Consider the following 20,322-nt stretch of genomic DNA (forward strand, 5'->3'; position numbering starts at 1 on the left):
TGTGGTTGCTAGCCTGCAAAGATGAGTAGGCCATCGGTGAGGGGTCACATCTGCTTGTGGATGCTACATTTTGAATTGTTACATCCTCTAGACAGTGCATCGTTTAGATCAGTATTATCTCTGGAGTGTGCCTTGCTTTTATCCACATATTTTACTTCAAACATCTCAGTTCTAGAGCTCAGAATAAAGTCACCACTGGAAGACAGCATGTTCAGAGTGTCCACCACTACCTCTGTATCAGACTGGGACGTTATCTATCTGTGCAGTAGCTGCTTTTTTCTTATCTTGTCTGCCACTTATACTGTGAAAAGCTTCTAACGAGCAATGTCAAGTAAAGCATTATAGACAGTGGAGCAAATACAGGGTGGCCAGACTGGCAAATATCCAGGGTCCCACAAGGTGAAGGGGGACCACCCCAAAATTAGTCACTAAATACTCTACACTAAATACATGCTTTGTTTCACAGCAGCATCACTCAGCCTCTCCTTCCTGTATAAGGCTGCCCCCCAGACTCCTGTGTAACTAGCCAATAGGAGTCTGGGAACGGGCTTGTACAGGAAGGAGAACTGAAGCTGAGTACTGTGTCCTGGGTGCAGCCACAGCTGTGAAATACAGCGCAGTCGATCCCAGTGGTCAGGCAGCCGTCACACATATTACATGTAATATTAAAGGTATTTTTATTTTTTATTAGATTCCCCCTTTACCCCCATGCTAGACCTGAGGGTTTATAGAAATCAAATAGGATGCTCATCTTGAGAATTTGCCTGGGGCCTCCAAGCCTCTAGGCTTATCACACTATCCATCCAGTCCAGAGCACATCTAACCCAGCAGGTACACTATGAGCAAAACCTATTAGAGGACGTTTTACTTGAACATCAGTAGTCTGGGCTACATTTGAATACAATAAGTGAACTGTTGTGGCCCTTTTAATATAGCATTAATATAGGAGTCTATTTTCTAAGCTTTGGATGGAGATAAAGTGGACAGAGATAAAGTACCAGCCAATCGGCTCCTAACTGTCATGTCACAGGCTGTGTTTAAAAAAATGACAGTTAGGACCTGATTAGCTGGTACTTTATCTCTGTCCACTTTATCTCCATCCAAGGCTTAGTAAATAGACCCCATAGTCTCTAGATTGTAGCACTGTTACCCTGGCACACGTATCAATTGTAGTGATGCAATCCGCACAATGGGGGTAATTCAGATCTGATCGTAGATATGCTAAATTTAGCTCATCTCCGATCATTTACTCTGAAATGCGAGGGGATGCCCAGCACAGGGCTAGTCCGCCCGGCATATCAGGCCCTCCCCCCCCCCCCCCCCCGCACTGGTGCAAAAGCATTGCACGGTGGCAATGCTTTTGCACCTGGTGAGTAACTCCCTGGGTTGCAGCATCTGTGTGTGACTTCGCGCAACTGCAGCGACCCGCCCTGCAACGGTCCAGACACACCTGGGTTGTCCAGACCATGCCCCACCAATGGCGTTCTAACGCTGTTGGCACGCCCCCTCCCACCCTGCCTCTGCCTGTCAATCAGGGAGAGGCGATCAAACCCCTGAGATGCTTTTATCATCTCACTGGGCTTACGGGGTGCGAATGCGCAGTGCGGCCGCTGCGCATGTACACTCCACAAAAGGATTCAGACTGCAATCGCTGCCACTGCAGCGATGCAGTCTGAATTCGCCCCAATATTGTCTTTATCTCACCCAATCTGCCAACCGCTCGATAGGATATACCGCTCACTCAGATGCAATTCAGTGTACACTTTTCAGATCAACCTGTGGATAGATTTTTATTTATTTATTGCTGCAATAAGAAAAAAAAATTCCTATGACCTTCCTTTTAATTATACTGTTAAGGAGCTTATTCATCAAAGGGCAAAGAACACTTTTGCCAGTTATCGTAGAAAGATGAATAAAATAATTTAAGTTAATGTCTAATATTTTTAAATATCTAATTTATTTATCTATTTTGAAACTTTAAAAAAAAAGTAGAAATTTGGGTTCCACTTAGCATGCAGCAAACAACTGATGCATGCGCACATCTAAAACAAAAATGGCTCCGTTTAGCAGTACGTTAACCTTTCTTGCTCTGTACCTGTATCAAACAGACAACTCAGTATCACACAGCTGCCTTGGCAAGATGTTGGGTGGGAAGTAATGCCGCCCAAGTTTGGCAGCCGTGCGGGATGCCAGCCTAACTCGGACATTTTTTTAAAGGTACATTCGCTTACAAGGCAAAACCATGCCTTGTTAGTGATTGCCCCTTTAAAAAACCGTCCAAGTTCAGCCGGCATCCTGCACGGCCTCCGAACTCGGGTGGCATTACATCCAGTCCGTTTTGAGTCAGATATCTTTTATTTCTGCAATAATTGTCATCAAAAGGCTGCCTTAGCGCCCGATATAAAAAGGACTGTAAGGGGGTCATTCCGACCTGATCGCACACTGCCATTTTTCACAGCGCAGCGATCAGGTCACTGTTGCGCATGCGTAAGCACCGCAATGCGCAGGCGCTTCGTACGGGTAGAAAGCGGATCGTTGCTAAGCGATGGATTTAACGAAGAATCCATTCGCACAGCCGATCGCAAGGAGATTGACAGGAAGAGGGCGTTTATGGGTGTCAACTGTCAGTTTTCTGGGAGTGTTTGGAAAAATGCAGGCATGTCAAAGCGTTTGCAGGGCGGGTGTCTGACGTCAATTCCAGTCCCGGACAGGCTGAAGTGATCGCAAGGGCTGAGTAAGTTCAGAGCTACTCAGAAACTGCACAAAATGATTTTGCAGAGCTCGGCTGCACAGGCGTTCGCACACTTGCAAAGCTAAAATACACTCCCCAATAGGGGGCGACTATCTGATCACAACGCTGCAAAAAGTAGTTAGCGAGCGATCAACTCGGAATGACCCCCAAGTCTCCTATACAGACATTGCAGAGAAAAGACGCAAATGACAAAAAATGTTCAAAGTCCAATATACACTATGCAAAATTAAGTTTAAAAAGTGTCAAATTAACTCCCCCAAAAAATTTTAATTACATTTTTTTTTTTAACACTACAAGCAGATAGAATACATTTTCTTCTAAAATATTATTTTCTAAATGATTTCAATCCTGACAGCTGATGCTACTGGGGAATGTGGAAAGTCACTTCAGTAGGACTCAGAACTTGACACGATAATCTGTTCATTTTCACCACCCAGCTATGTTAAAACTGCAGCCACTTCAAAGCAGTTATGTGATCGCCTGGGGCTCATTTTTAATTAAAAATTAAAAAACACGTATGAAGAAGCATCAATTTGTAGCAGCATTTTGCAGAAGTAATTTTCGCCCCCAGGTACACAGGCCATTACCTTGTGACGATTTCTGCAGAATCAGAGCACCTTCATTTGTTAATCAGCTGAGCATCAGAACTGCCTGCTGCAGATATAAATACAACAAAATATGAAAAACCACATCCATGTTGCTCTGTGTGATCCAAAGGGATGTTACACTGAAAATTACTTTGGGGTTCATTTACTAGGTGTCAGGTTGTAAAACCCGGTGCTTCTTAGCGTGTTTATGCTAGAGATGAGCGGGTTCGGTTTCTCTGAATCCGAACCCGCCAGAACTTCATGTTTTTTTTCACGGGTCCGAGTGACTCGGATCTTCCCGCCTTGCTCGGTTAACCCGAGCGCGCCCGAACGTCATCATGACGCTGTCGGATTCTCGCGAGGCTCGGATTCTATCGCGAGACTCGGATTCTATATAAGGAGCCGCGCGTCGCCGCCATTTTCACACGTGCATTGAGATTGATAGGGAGAGGACGTGGCTGGCGTCCTCTCCATTTAGATTATAAGAGCCTGAGAGAGGTTTACTGGAGCTGACTAGGAGGAGTACTGTTACTGTAGAAGTGTAGAGACTGAGTGGAGAGAGTTTACTAGTGAGGACAGTGCAGTTTACTTTATAATCCGTTCTCTGCCTGAAAAAAGCGATACACAGCACACAGTGACTCAGTCACATACCATATCTGTGTGCACTGCTCAGGCTCAGGCCAGTGTGCTGCATCATCTATATATATTATATATCTGTCTGACTGCTCAGCTCACACAGCTTATAATTGTGGGGGAGACTGGGGAGCACTACTGCAGTGCCAGTTATAGGTTATAGCAGGAGCCAGGAGTACATAATATTATATTAAAATTAAACAGTGCACACTTTTGCTGCAGGAGTGCCACTGCCAGTGTGACTAGTGACCAGTGACCTGACCACCAGTATATATAATATTAGTAGTATACTATCTCTTTATCAACCAGTCTATATTAGCAGCAGACACAGTACAGTGCGGTAGTTCACGGCTGTGGCTACCTCTGTGTCGGCACTCGGCAGCCCGTCCATAATTGTATATACCACCTAACCGTGGTTTTTTTTTCTTTCTTTATACATACATACTAGTTACGAGTATACTATCTCTTTATCAACCAGTCTATATATTAGCAGCAGACACAGTACAGTGCGGTAGTTCACGGCTGTGGCTACCTCTGTGTCGGCACTCGGCAGCCCGTCCATAATTGTATATACCACCTAACCGTGGTTTTTTTTTCTTTCTTTATACATACATACTAGTTACGAGTATACTATCTCTTTATCAACCAGTCTATATTAGCAGCAGACACAGTACAGTGCGGTAGTTCACGGCTGTGGCTACCTCTGTGTCGGCACTCGGCAGCCCGTCCATAATTGTATATACCACCTAACCGTGGTTTTTTTTTCTTTCTTTATACATACATACTAGTTACGAGTATACTATCTCTTTATCAACCAGTCTATATATTAGCAGCAGACACAGTACAGTGCGGTAGTTCACGGCTGTGGCTACCTCTGTGTCGGCACTCGGCAGCCCGTCCATAATTGTATATACCACCTAACCGTGGTTTTTTTTTCTTTCTTTATACATACATACTAGTTACGAGTATACTATCTCTTTATCAACCAGTCTATATTAGCAGCAGACACAGTACAGTGCGGTAGTTCACGGCTGTGGCTACCTCTGTGTCGGCACTCGGCAGCCCGTCCATAATTGTATATACCACCTAACCGTGATTTTTTTTTCTTTCTTTATACATACATACTAGTTACGAGTATACTATCTCTTTATCAACCAGTCTATATATTAGCAGCAGACACAGTACAGTGCGGTAGTTCACGGCTGTGGCTACCTCTGTGTCGGCACTCGGCAGCCCGTCCATAATTGTATATACCACCTAACCGTGTTTTTTTTTTCTTTCTTTATACATACATACTAGTTATGAGTATACTATCTCTTTATCAACCAGTCTATATTAGCAGCAGACACAGTACAGTGCGGTAGTTCACGGCTGTGGCTACCTCTGTGTCGGCACTCGGCAGCCCGTCCATAATTGTATATACCACCTAACCGTGGTTTTTTTTTCTTTCTTTATACATACATACTAGTTACGAGTATACTATCTCTTTATCAACCAGTCTATATATTAGCAGCAGACACAGTACAGTGCGGTAGTTCACGGCTGTGGCTACCTCTGTGTCGGCACTCGGCAGCCCGTCCTTAATTGTATATACCACCTAACCGTGGTTTTTTTTTCTTTCTTTATACATACATACTAGTTACGAGTATACTATCTCTTTATCAACCAGTCTATATATTAGCAGCAGACACAGTACAGTGCGGTAGTTCACGGCTGTGGCTACCTCTGTGTCGGCACTCGGCAGCCCGTCCATAATTGTATATACCACCTAACCGTGTTTTTTTTTTCTTTCTTTATACATACATACTAGTTACGAGTATACTATCTCTTTATCAACCAGTCTATATATTAGCAGCAGACACAGTACAGTGCGGTAGTTCACGGCTGTGGCTACCTCTGTGTCGGCACTCGGCAGCCCGTCCATAATTGTATACTAGTATCCAATCCATCCATCTCCATTGTTTACCTGAGGTGCCTTTTAGTTGTGCCTATTAAAACATGGAGAACAAAAATGTTGAGGTTCCAAAATTAGGGAAAGATCAAGATCCACTTCCACCTCGTGCTGAAGCTGCTGCCACTAGTCATGGCCGAGACGATGAAATGCCAGCAACGTCGTCTGCCAAGGCCGATGCCCAATGTCATAGTACAGAGCATGTCAAATCCAAAACACCAAATATCAGAAAAAAAAGGACTCCAAAACCTAAAATAAAATTGTCGGAGGAGAAGCGTAAACTTGCCAATATGCCATTTACCACACGGAGTGGCAAGGAACGGCTGAGGCCCTGGCCTATGTTCATGGCTAGTGGTTCAGCTTCACATGAGGATGGAAGCACTCAGCCTCTCGCTAGAAAAATGAAAAGACTCAAGCTGGCAAAAGCAGCACAGCAAAGAACTGTGCATTCTTCGAAATCCCAAATCCACAAGGAGAGTCCAATTGTGTCGGTTGCGATGCCTGACCTTCCCAACACTGGACGTGAAGAGCATGCGCCTTCCACCATTTGCACGCCCCCTGCAAGTGCTGGAAGGAGCACCCGCAGTCCAGTTCCTGATAGTCAGATTGAAGATGTCAGTGTTGAAGTACACCAGGATGAGGAGGATATGGGTGTTGCTGGCGCTGGGGAGGAAATTGACCAGGAGGATTCTGATGGTGAGGTGGTTTGTTTAAGTCAGGCACCCGGGGAGACACCTGTTGTCCGTGGGAGGAATATGGCCATTGACATGCCAGGTGAAAATACCAAAAAAATCAGCTCTTCGGTGTGGAGGTATTTCACCAGAAATGCGGACAACAGGTGTCAAGCCGTGTGTTCCCTTTGTCAAGCTGTAATAAGTAGGGGTAAGGACGTTAACCACCTCGGAACATCCTCCCTTATACGTCACCTGCAGCGCATTCATAATAAGTCAGTGACAAGTTCAAAAACTTTGGGTGACAGCGGAAGCAGTCCACTGACCAGTAAATCCCTTCCTCTTGTAACCAAGCTCACGCAAACCACCCCACCAACTCCCTCAGTGTCAATTTCCTCCTTCCCCAGGAATGCCAATAGTCCTGCAGGCCATGTCACTGGCAATTCTGACGAGTCCTCTCCTGCCTGGGATTCCTCCGATGCATCCTTGCGTGTAACGCCTACTGCTGCTGGCGCTGCTGTTGTTGCCGCTGGGAGTCGATGGTCATCCCAGAGGGGAAGTCGTAAGCCCACTTGTACTACTTCCAGTAAGCAATTGACTGTTCAACAGTCCTTTGCGAGGAAGATGAAATATCACAGCAGTCATCCTACTGCAAAGCGGATAACTGAGGCCTTGACAACTATGTTGGTGTTAGACGTGCGTCCGGTATCCGCCGTTAGTTCACAGGGAACTAGACAATTTATTGAGGCAGTGTGCCCCCGTTACCAAATACCATCTAGGTTCCACTTCTCTAGGCAGGCGATACCGAGAAAGTACACGGACATCAGAAAAAGACTCACCAGTGTCCTAAAAAATGCAGTTGTACCCAATGTCCACTTAACCACGGACATGTGGACAAGTGGAGCAGGGCAGGGTCAGGACTATATGACTGTGACAGCCCACTGGGTAGATGTATGGACTCCCGCCGCAAGAACAGCAGCGGCGGCACCAGTAGCAGCATCTCGCAAACGCCAACTCTTTCCTAGGCAGGCTACGCTTTGTATCACCGCTTTCCAGAATACGCACACAGCTGAAAACCTCTTACGGCAACTGAGGAAGATCATCGCGGAATGGCTTACCCCAATTGGACTCTCCTGTGGATTTGTGGCATCGGACAACGCCAGCAATATTGTGTGTGCATTAAATATGGGCAAATTCCAGCACGTCCCATGTTTTGCACATACCTTGAATTTGGTGGTGCAGAATTTTTTAAAAAACGACAGGGGCGTGCAAGAGATGCTGTCGGTGGCCAGAAAAATTGCGGGACACTTTCGGCGTACAGGCACCACGTACAGAAGACTGGAGCACCACCAAAAACTACTGAACCTGCCCTGCCATCATCTGAAGCAAGAAGTGGTAACGAGGTGGAATTCAACCCTCTATATGCTTCAGAGGTTGGAGGAGCAGCAAAAGGCCATTCAAGCCTATACAATTGAGCACGATATAGGAGGTGGAATGCACCTGTCTCAAGTGCAGTGGAGAATGATTTCAACGTTGTGCAAGGTTCTGATGCCCTTTGAACTTGCCACACGTGAAGTCAGTTCAGACACTGCCAGCCTGAGTCAGGTCATTCCCCTCATCAGGCTTTTGCAGAAGAAGCTGGAGGCATTGAAGAAGGAGCTAAAAGGGAGCGATTCCGCTAGGCATGTGGGACTTGTGGATGCAGCCATTAATTCGCTTAACAAGGATTCACGGGTGGTCAATCTGTTGAAATCAGAGCACTACATTTTGGCCACCGTGCTCGATCCTAGATTTAAAGCCTACCTTGGATCTCTCTTTCCGGCAGACACAAGTCTGCTGGGGTTGAAAGACCTGCTGGTGACAAAATTGTCAAGTCAAGCGGAACGCGACCTGTCAACATCTCCTCCTTCACATTCTCCCGCAACTGGGGGTGCGAGGAAAAGGCTCAGAATTCCGAGCCCACCCGCTGGCGGTGATGCAGGGCAGTCTGGAGCGACTGCTGATGCTGACATCTGGTCCGGACTGAAGGACCTGACAACGATTACGGACATGTCGTCTACTGTCACTGCATATGATTCTCTCAACATTGATAGAATGGTGGAGGATTATATGAGTGACCGCATCCAAGTAGGCACGTCACACAGTCCGTACTTATACTGGCAGGAAAAAGAGGCAATTTGGAGGCCCTTGCACAAACTGGCTTTATTCTACCTAAGTTGCCCTCCCACAAGTGTGTACTCCGAAAGAGTGTTTAGTGCCGCCGCTCACCTTGTCAGCAATCGGCGTACGAGGTTACATCCAGAAAATGTGGAGAAGATGATGTTCATTAAAATGAATTATAATCAATTCCTCCGCGGAGACATTGACCAGCAGCAATTGCCTCCACAAAGTACACAGGGAGCTGAGATGGTGGATTCCAGTGGGGACGAATTGATAATCTGTGAGGAGGGGGATGTACACGGTGATATATCGGAGGGTGAAGATGAGGTTGACATCTTGCCTCTGTACAGCCAGTTTGTGCAAGGAGAGATTAATTGCTTCTTTTTGGGGGGGGGTCCAAACCAACCCGTCATATCAGTCACAGTCGTGTGGCAGACCCTGTCACTGAAATGATGGGTTGGTTAAAGTGTGCATGTCCTGTTTTGTTTATACAACATAAGGGTGGGTGGGAGGGCCCAAGGACAATTCAAACTTGCACCTCTTTTTTCTTTTCTTTTTCTTTGCATCATGTGCTGATTGGGGAGGGTTTTTTGGAAGGGACATCCTGCGTGACACTGCAGTGCCACTCCTAGATGGGCCCGGTGTTTGTGTCGGCCACTAGGGTCGCTAATCTTACTCACACAGTCAGCTACCTCATTGCGCCTCTTTTTTTCTTTGCGTCATGTGCTGTTTGGGGAGGGTTTTTTGGAAGGGACATCCTGCGTGACACTGCAGTGCCACTCCTAGATGGGCCCGGTGTTTGTGTCGGCCACTAGGGTCGCTAATCTTACTCACACAGCTACCTCATTGCGCCTCTTTTTTTCTTTGCGTCATGTGCTGTTTGGGGAGGGTTTTTTGGAAGGGACATCCTGCGTGACACTGCAGTGCCACTCCTAGATGGGCCCGGTGTTTGTGTCGGCCACTAGGGTCGCTAATCTTACTCACACAGCTACCTCATTGCGCCTCTTTTTTTCTTTGCGTCATGTGCTGTTTGGGGAGGGTTTTTTGGAAGGGCCATCCTGCGTGACACTGCAGTGCCACTCCTAGATGGGCCCGGTGTTTGTGTCGGCCACTAGGGTCGCTAATCTTGCTCACACAGCTACCTCATTGCGCCTCTTTTTTTCTTTGCGTCATGTGCTGTTTGGGGAGGGTTTTTTGGAAGGGACATCCTGCGTGACACTGCAGTGCCACTCCTAGATGGGCCCGGTGTTTGTGTCGGCCACTAGGGTCGCTAATCTTGCTCACACAGCTACCTCATTGCGCCTCTTTTTTTCTTTGCGTCATGTGCTGTTTGGGGAGGGTTTTTTGGAAGGGACATCCTGCGTGACACTGCAGTGCCACTCCTAGATGGGCCCGGTGTTTGTGTCGGCCACTAGGGTCGCTTATCTTACTCACACAGCGACCTCGGTGCAAATTTTAGGACTAAAAATAATATTGTGAGGTGTGAGGTATTCAGAATAGACTGAAAATGAGTGGAAATTATGGTTTTTGAGGTTAATAATACTTTGGGATCAAAATGACCCCCAAATTCTATGATTTAAGCTGTTTTTTAGGGTTTTTTGAAAAAAACACCCGAATCCAAAACACACCCGAATCCGACAAAAAAAATTCGGTGAGGTTTTGCCAAAACGCGGTCGAACCCAAAACACGGCCGCGGAACCGAACCCAAAACCAAAACACAAAACCCGAAAAATTTCAGGCGCTCATCTCTAGTTTATGCCCGATGTTTAAAAGGGCAATTATTTTACTAGCAAGACACACCTAATAAATACATTGCCCTTTTGATTATCGGGCATAAACACGCTCAGAAGTGCCATGTTTTACAACAAAACTTTTTATAAATAAACCCCTTTGTTTCAAAATGTCTCAGTGAGGAATTGTAAAACAAAGGTATTTCCATGACTGAGGATTGCTCTTTCAGAGTTTGCTTGATTTACATAATGATTGTAGACCTTTTGTTCAAAGATATGGAACCATATATTAGCAATCATTTTGGCTAATTCTGTGTTTTGCGGATGATTTTGTAAAATTAAAATCAGCAATGTTTGAGGTTCACCGATCAGATTCCAACTAAAACATGATCGGAATCAGTGAATCAGGCGGTCCAAAATGTTAGATTTTGCAGAACCGTCAGGGCTATAAAATGCAAGTGTATAGTAATGCTCAGCCGTTTTGCAGACTGTTTCAACAACAGAACAATTCGAAGACAGTAAAATGATGACCCTATTAGATTCACAGATCCAGTATTGGTGTATTGGAGAATCATTACATCTGTCAGTGAATCGTTTTTTTTTCTGATTGATGATGTATGGACGCCTTAAAGTACATTTTTCCCCTTACCTCCTCCTCATAACTTTAAACTTGGGGATCCATCCTTGTTATAGGTGGCCACCACCATTTATCACTTAATTTGCTAATATTTAAAGAAAAAAGTACCAAAAATTGTTGAATTTCTATTCATTGTTAATTAAGTAAATAATTTGTATGTAAACCTGGATCAGTAAAATTTTATTAACAAATATGAAGATTTGTTAATAAAATTATACTTAACTGGGGTTAAATAGTATAATTTATATTATTTAATGATTTAAAAAAATCCACAATTTTGTGGACATTTTTAGAAAAAATAGTTTTATACAGTTAAAATCAATTTAAACTTTCTATCTATGTCTATCTCTCTGAACATATATCAATTTTGTTTCTCATGCTGCCACAACCATGCTTCACTGTAGGGATGGTATTGGCCTGGTGATGAGCGGTGCCTGGTTTCCTCCAAACATGATGCCTGGCATTCACGCCAAAGAGTTAAATTTTTTGTCTCATCAGACCAGAGAATTTTGTTTCTCATGGTCTGAGAGTCCTTCAGGTGCATTTTGGCAAACTCAAGGCGGGCTGCCATGTGCTTTTTACTAAGGAGTGGCTTCCGTCTGGCCACTCTACCATACAGGCCTGATTTGTGGATTGCTGCAGAGATGGTTGTCCTTCTGGAAGGTTCTCCCCACTCCACAGAGGAATGCTGTAGCCCTGATAGAGTGACCATTGGTTTCTTGGTCACCTCCCTGACTAGGGCTCTTCTCCGATCGCTCAGTTTAGACATCTGGCCAGCTCTAGGAAGAATCCTGGTGGTCCGGACTTCTTCCATTTACAGATGATGGAGGCCACTGTGCTCATTGGGACCTTCAAAGCAGCAGATATTTTTCTGTACCCTTCCCCAGATTTGTGCCATGAGACAATCCTATCTCGGAGGTCTACAGAAAATTCCTTTGACTTCATGCTTGGTTTGTGCTCAGATATGCACTGTCAAGTGTGGGACCTTATATAGATAGGTGTGTGCCTTTCCAAATCATGTCCAATCAACTGAATTTACCACAGGTGGACTCCAATTAAGCTGTAGGAACATCTCAAGGATGATCAGTGGAAAGAGGATGCACCATAACTCAATTTTGAGCTTCATGGCTTCAATACTTATGTACATGTGATTTCTTAGCTTTTTTATGTTTAATACATTTGCAAAAAAAAAATAAAAATCCACGTTGTCATTATGGGGTATTGTGTGTAGAATTTTGAGGGGGAAAATGAATTTATCCCATTTTGGAATTAGGCTGTAACATAACAAAATGTGCAAAAAGTGAAGCGCTGTGAATACTTTCCAGATGCACTGTATATATATCACCTTGACAAAACATTGGAAAATGTGATGGATTAAAACACAGTTGTTTGCATTTTTAATATATTGTCTAAGAGTGCGCCTGCTTGTTGGATTTTCTCATAGTATATACATATATCTATACATATAAGAATATATATCACAGATCCGGCCGAGATTCATTGTGTTAATGTCGGCAGTGTTTTACTATTCACTCCCGTAAAACACTGCCAAAAAATACGAATGACATCGACATCGGAAAACACGAAAATGCAGAATACGACAGCATAGTAAATTAGTCGTAATAAATTCAAAAAGTTGCAATTTCACACATTCCATGTCATTCGTGTTTGAACTTTAACCTCATTCTGAAAATTACGAATTTTAGTAAATATACCCCTCTGTGTCTTATTTCCTGGACTCCGGGATATACCTGAAGTTAACTGGTTAGTTTATCACAGAAGATCAGCAATTAGACTTACAACAGGACATGCTCCACCCACCGCTGCCAATCTTTATTAGGCCGCACCTCTGGGCGGGCCTTCCCTGGAATCAAAACGTTGGTGCTGAGAATAATCCCCCTCCTTCTCTGCCCCATCCTGCCTCTGATGCAGCCCTGCTCAGTGCTGTAAATGCTGGGGCGACAGTCCAAGCTCCACCCGCTGTATGTTAAATTTGTAAGGTTTGCAGGGATAGGCTGACTTTATCCCAAAGGGCCCTAGGTCTCCTTGCTTAGCTTCTCGCTCTCCTTAGGGCTCCTACTTTGAGGAAAAAAAGTTAATATTATTGCACAACACTTAAGGTCACTGGGAGAGCTGTCGGTACCCTTTACACAGCAGATAAGCAGTTGCTGACTATCAAGCTTTCCTTTAATACATTTAAGAGTCAAAATATCTATCTCTCCTTTCCTCCTATTGCTCTCTGAGAGGTTCAGCAATGTTACGTTCAAATGACATGTTAACCTCTGAAAATTGAGACACTATCCTCTCCTGACTGTAAATAAGTTGGTCAAGTACTTATATCTGAAATATATATATATATATATATATATAAAGAATATATATAAGACCTGTCTCGCGCTGATACTATATGGAGCTGCACCTTAGGGAAAATACCCCCTGTTAGATGGGGTATAATGGTTATGAACAGAAAAAGAGTGTTTCCCCAGGGAGCTAGTGATTTTAATCGGTATGTCAACAAATTAAACACATATAATAAAATAGTCATAAAACATAGACTTATTTATTTTTAAATAAAACACAGTATGATATGAACTGTATCACATTAAATCAAAAAATGACAATACATGTTCCATACATAATGATGTTGGTAACAATTCAATTCACTCATATATGAGTATACAATTGATCTTCCTTGAAGAAATGACAAATTCGCTGTCTTAACCCAACGCGTTTCGTCTTACAGACTTCATCAGGGGTATTTAATTTACAATCTCTTTAGCAGAATATTCAATATGGCACATTCTATGTTTGTTTATTGATTCCCACTTGGTAAGTTGATTTCTAATGGCAATAGTGGTGAGACCTCTACACTGTTAGCAATACTTCTGGCTGCTGCATGCAGAATGTGCCATATTGAATATTCTGCTAAAGAGATTGTAAATTAAATACCCCTGATGAAGACAGCGAATTTGTCATTTCTTCAAGGAAGATCAATTGTATACTCATATATGAGTGAATTGAATTGTTACCAACATCATTATGTATGGAACATGTATTGTCATTTTTTTATTTAATGTGATACAGTTCATATCATACTGTGTTTTATTTAAAAATAAATAAGTCTATGTTTTATGACTATTTTATTATATGTGTTTAATTTGTTGACATACCGATTAAAATCACTAGCTCCCTGGGGAAACATATATATATATATATATGTTGAACCTTTCAACATAATTGTGTTGGTGATCCATTACCATTATTAGTGGAGTAATATATATATATTTTTTTCAAAATGGAAGTTGCTGGCAATGACAGAGTAGAAGGTAGCATATCTACTAATATATCATCTCAAACAGGTGATATATTGAGCTTTAGTAAAGCACAAGCAGACCACATTTTATTTGCTGAAGATTGTGTACCTGAAGCATTGGACGATACGGTTGATGACGTATTTAAACAGCTGTTACGTTTAAAAAAACGCGAAGCTGACTATTTATTACACGGCTCTACGCTATCAGATTATTTCAGACAAAAACTGATCCCGCAGGGCTTCCGTGTCCGCAATACCCCGACAATAGGGAGGACCAATTCCGAGTTTTGCCAATGATGGATTTCTGTACTTAATAAGTGCAGTTTCGACTTGATGCTTCTTGTCATAGAAGAATCAGGACGAGAACTTCAAGTCGCTAAGTCTAAAATTGAGGTTCTGAACACCACACATGCAGGGATCATGTCTGACCCAGGACATGCAGCGACCTGATCTAAATTGACACAACAAATAGAAAATTATAGAAAAGAATTGCTTAAATTCAAGAAATCAAAATTACAAGTTGTCCAAAATGATTATGAGGACTTCCAGGTCTATAGATGGCTGACGGGTACAGATTCCGCTAAATCAAACTACAGAGCCCAGACACGTACTTCATATCGGCAACGCAGAGGTCATCCGGATAGAGGACATCATTCATCTAATAGTGACAGCGATTTTATGGTCGCTGATTCAGAGGATGCTATTTCTGCGAATCGTCCCCCTTTAGGGGCTACCACAAGAGCCAGGGCAGAGGCTGGTCCAAACCCACGAGGCGCGGCGGACAAAACCAAAGGATCATCAAAAGGGAACAAGTCCAAGAAAACCTAATTTTCAATTTGTCCTCGAGACAACTGATAGAAACTGTACTCAATAAAGGAATTTCTTTTGTTCCAACTAATTACCATGACCCTTTTGAGTGGCAGGCCGATATGCACCAAATGAATAGAAAATTGCGACTAAGAGAATTCTTCCAAAATACAAACAGTCAACCTCAAATTGATCCAGCCAATCACATCGTTTGAAAATATCATATTTCAACATTTGACCCCGTTTCTAATAATGCATCGTTGAAAACGTTTGGACGGTTGATGGACGATTCAGTTAGTAGGTTTATAGCTACTCCTAAACCGATATACAACAATTTATCGCGTGACCAGCAAAAAGCTCTGAAAGATCTGAGTACTGATACATCCATCATTATTCGTCCGGCGGATAAGGGCGGGGGCATAGTGCTGTACTTACTAAGAATTATTTTTTGTTTAACAGTATGTTTTATTTACAGAGAGCAGGCTGTGCCATGGGCAGTAGTGTGGCACCAGCATATGCGAATGTATTTATGTTCGATCAAGAACAAAAATTATTCTTTGACAACGCTATATACAGGGATAACATCAGATGGTTTATTCGGTATATAGATGATTTATTTATGTTATGGAAGGGGAGTTTTACATCTTTTCAAGACATGATGCATAGCGTCAGTGGCGTAAGTTCGCCCCAGTCGCCCGGAGGCATGATAAGTGTTGGTGCCCCCCCCCCCCCCTCCTACACACACGCCCTTCATATGTAGCTATCCGGCACTCATGTTGAACAGTAGTAGCGTGCTCAGGTGCCTTTCCCAATAGTAATATATATACACATACAAAGTGGACGGCACTCCAAGTCAGTCATCACAATAAAATAGACACCAGCATACCATTATAGCAAATCTACAGTACTCCCTCACCCACTAGCGTGTCACAATGTAGATGCTTTGGCGCAGTGGTGTGCCGATATACAGTATATATATAAACAACACACAAACGCCACTTTCAAGAACAATACAGCAGGGGATTAAGTCCGACTGCCCTGGCGCAGTTAATAACAATCCCCATAATTATAGGGATTGATGAGAAGGGCTCCATGTGTAGGCTACACAACAGCTCTTCTTCCTATTTTAACACCATAAGTACCTGTGTAGCAGCCTATAAAGTGGGTGACCCCCGCATCAGCAGTGTGTGGATGGGCTCCGCAGCAGAATGACGGAAGACGCAGAAATAACTCTGATATCCCGCTCAGTATAGGGGGCACAACGTCCAGTGACTGCTCTCTACACTCTCACATACAGCAGGCAGGGTGGCGGACGTGGAGAATTAAGCAGATGTTCATCACAAGGCTTTCTCTCCTAGCATTAGTCCTGATCACAGTTCAGGGACAAATCATAGGGAAGTGTGGAGGTGGCAGGTCACACTGGAGAAGGAGGAGGTGGATAGCAGCTCCCAGGACTCTAGTCTGCACTCCTTCTCCCCGGCCAGAGGCGAGAACCAGACAGCTGTACTATTGCGAGACCTGTCACATAGAATTTGATGGCAGATAAGAAATACTTGGCCAATGTAGTCTGCCCCTGTACACTCATGTACTAGGGTTAATATTTGTTGGGAGCCAAATAACCTACCTATCCAGAGTACCTGGTGGTAACCACGCCAGCAATGGGAGACTATACAAACTCTACACAGTCAGGGCCATGGCGGGAACAGAACCCATGACCTCAGTGCTGTGATGCATAATGATAACCATTACACCGTCCACACAAAAGGGAGTATGCAAGTCACTGTATTCCATGGACACTAACATACTGCGCACTGATACAGTAAATGATAATACTATATATATATATATATATATTCATCTTGTGGTTCAGTACTCACTATTGTATATGCAGTTGCCTGGGTGCCCTTGCTGATAATGATGTATATAAGTGTGGCGTCCTTTCCTTAGATGCTCCCAACACCAGGTGAGAGATACTGCATGGCACTCCAGGACTTATTTAAATCAATAAACTTTTACCGCAATATATCAACGATTCTGGGTTATATATTGCAGTAAAATGTAATTGATTCAAAGACGTCCTGGAGTGCCATGCAGTATCTCTTACCTGGTGTTGGGAGCATCTAGGGATGTCACACTTTGCCTATATCTATATCTATCTATCATCTATCTCTATCTATCTATTTATCTATATATTTTATTTTTTTATAGGACTGTGAGCCTGACACTCCTTTGAGGGTACAATGAATTCTTGCTGTGGTGCCCTCCTTAGGTCAAAGCAACGGTCTCATATAGATGTAGAATTCAGTGGCACTCCACAGACTTCTATACAGTTAATACTCCATACTTTATTTAATTCATGGATTAATTATTTATTATTAATATATTCAAGTCTGTGGAGTGCCACTGAATTCCACATCTCTCTCTCTCTCTCTATACATTTACTTATTCTGGTGCCCCCACAAGAAGTTTTAATATATTGCTGGGAGGTGCTGCACTTAGGATCCCTTCAGTAATGACACACACAGCAGCACCTTTATATAATCAATATTTCAATCTGGTACTATAGATTGTCATCAGGTATGGTATCCTGGTGACAATCTATAGTACCAGATTGAAATATTGATTATATAATGGTGCTGCTGTGTGTGTCATTATTGAAGGGATCCGAAGTGCAGCACCTCCCAGCAATGTATACAATAAGACCCCCCCCCCCCACCCCGCGCGCGCGCCCCCCAATCACCGGCTTTCGGCACGCACGATTATGTGACCATCACAAGGAAGGGTAAGTGAGGCTGCCCTGGACCTCCACTTACCCGCAGAGCCGGAGCACACAGCGGCTGGCCGGTGGGATTTTCCCTCAGAACGCTGAGGGTGCTCATGCTGCTACGAGCTCCTCCTCTTCCGGTGACAGGTTCCAGGCTGCGAGTAGCTCCTCCAGTCCTCCTGATCTGCGGGCTCCCCCTGACACTGACACGAAAGCTCCTCTTCAGGAGTCAGGCAGCGGGAGACAGTGTGGAGGAGATGCGCCCCCTTGAGGCCAGGAGCCCGGCGGCAGCCGACTCCACTGCCTCCCAGAGTTCCGCCCCTGCATAGCGTCAATCAAACACCGGGTCCAATCAAGTTTACATTTGTTTGTAGACCTGATCAGATCGACTACTTAGATGTCACGGTTCATATGAAGGGGGATAAATTGATGTCCACAGTGTTTTACAAAGACACTGATCGTAATTCACTGTTAGATGCTAGCAGCCACCATCCAGTAGCGTTGAAGAAGGGTCTCCCCTATTCTCAAATGCTATGGGTGGCCCGCATAACTAGCGACCCTGAACAGTTAGAAGACGCATTAAAAACTGTACTCAGAAAATTTAGAAACAGGGGTTACAATGTTAGAGTTCTGGAGTTAGCCAAACACAGAGTGATGAGCCAAGATCGGGCAAATATGCTCTTAGAAACATCCGATAAGAAGTGTGACCAAAATATGTTTATTTGGTCCACTAGATACTCCACTGCTAGTCCTATTATACCCCGTGCTAGTAAAGCACTATGGCCTATAATTAAGACCAACAAAACCTTACCGTGTTTTCAAAATTCTCAAGTTTTGACTAGCTATAAACATGGTCGTAATTTGCGTGATTTTTTAGTCAAAACTGACATCACTGAATATACCCCCAAACCTGGCATCTTTGGATCAGTCAAAAAAGCTGGCTGCTATAGATTATTATTATTATTATCCTTTATTTATATGGCGCCACAAGGGTTCCGCAGCACCCAATTACAGAGTACATAAATAATCAAACAGGAAAACAGCAACTTACAGTTGATGACAGTATAGGACAAGTACAGGGTAAATATACATAGTTACATCAGCAGATGACACTGGAATAAGTATCAGGTGGCAGAAGACTGCTGGATTTGGTGCAGTTAAAGATTATTAAAGTAAGAAAGGATAAGCACATGAGGGAAGAGGGCCCTGCTCATGAGAGCTTAGATGCCCCTCTTGCATAACATGTTCATTTTTGATCACTGGATCATCCTTCATACACCCAGTAACCCAGAGCCGGCCCTAACCAATATCATCTTGCCCTAGGCAAGATTTTGGCTGGTGCCCCCTAGCACCACCGCTGGTTCCGCCTCTGATCTTGCACCTCTTTCCCAGAACCATCACCCCTCACCCATAGCAGTCCTTATTTTGGTGTTTGTACCGCCTATATTTTAAAAAGGAACAGTTTGCACATTTGGCGCACAGCCCAAAAAGGGGTGTGTTTTTGCTGGCAAGGGGCATGGCCACACAATAGTAACCCCAATTCCAATTACGCCACACAGTACTGCAACTTCATTCACATTTGATCATGCGATAGTGTCCCTAATTCATGTTACTTCCCACAGTAGTACCACTTTACCTTATAAACGTTACTACTCACAGTAGAGCCCCTTATTCACATTACACCACACTCTATTGCTCTTTATTCACATTAGACGACACAGTAGTGCCCTTTCTATATGCAATGCCACATAGTAGAGTACCTTATACACATAATGCCACACATTAGTAATGCATTTATACACATAATTCCACACAGTAATGCCCCTTACACATATGAGACACATTAATGTCTTTATAAACATAATGCATCTTAAACATTATGACAACCTTTATTAATGCCCTTTTACATGTCCCTTACACATAATCCGCACATTATTAATGCCCTTATACACATAATGACATACATAGTGCCCCCTACACATTTTCTGCACATTATTAGTGCCCCTATACACATAATGACACACATACAGTAGTAACCTTATATACATATGCTGCACATTATTAATGCCCTTATATACATAATGACACGCATAATGCCCTTTACACATATGTTGCACATTATTAATGCATTTTTACATGACACACATAATGCTCCTTACACATATTCCGAACACTACTGCACAACCAATTCACCCGCACACAGCACTCACACTGCCACTAACACTGTGACCTCTGCCCCTGCTTGGATACAGATGTATCCTCATAAATATTGCCTCAATGCTAACATCTGGCACCTTTTTTTAATGAAAATGCATCT

General features: G+C 43.5%; 1 long non-coding RNA gene across 1 annotated transcript in view; it reads left to right on the forward strand.

The window, feature by feature from the left end:
* The first annotated feature begins 586 nt into the window (after positions 1–586).
* LOC135057678 (uncharacterized) overlaps positions 587–20,322 on the forward strand; it is a 211,838-nt gene continuing 192,102 nt past the window's right edge. The window contains exon 1 of the long non-coding RNA XR_010244295.1: positions 587–671. This is a non-coding gene — a long non-coding RNA (uncharacterized LOC135057678). The remainder of the gene's footprint in view (positions 672–20,322) is intronic.

Source organism: Pseudophryne corroboree, chromosome 3 (genome assembly GCF_028390025.1).
Source record: "Pseudophryne corroboree isolate aPseCor3 chromosome 3, aPseCor3.hap2, whole genome shotgun sequence".
In the NCBI taxonomy this organism is placed as follows: domain Eukaryota; kingdom Metazoa; phylum Chordata; class Amphibia; order Anura; family Myobatrachidae; genus Pseudophryne; species Pseudophryne corroboree.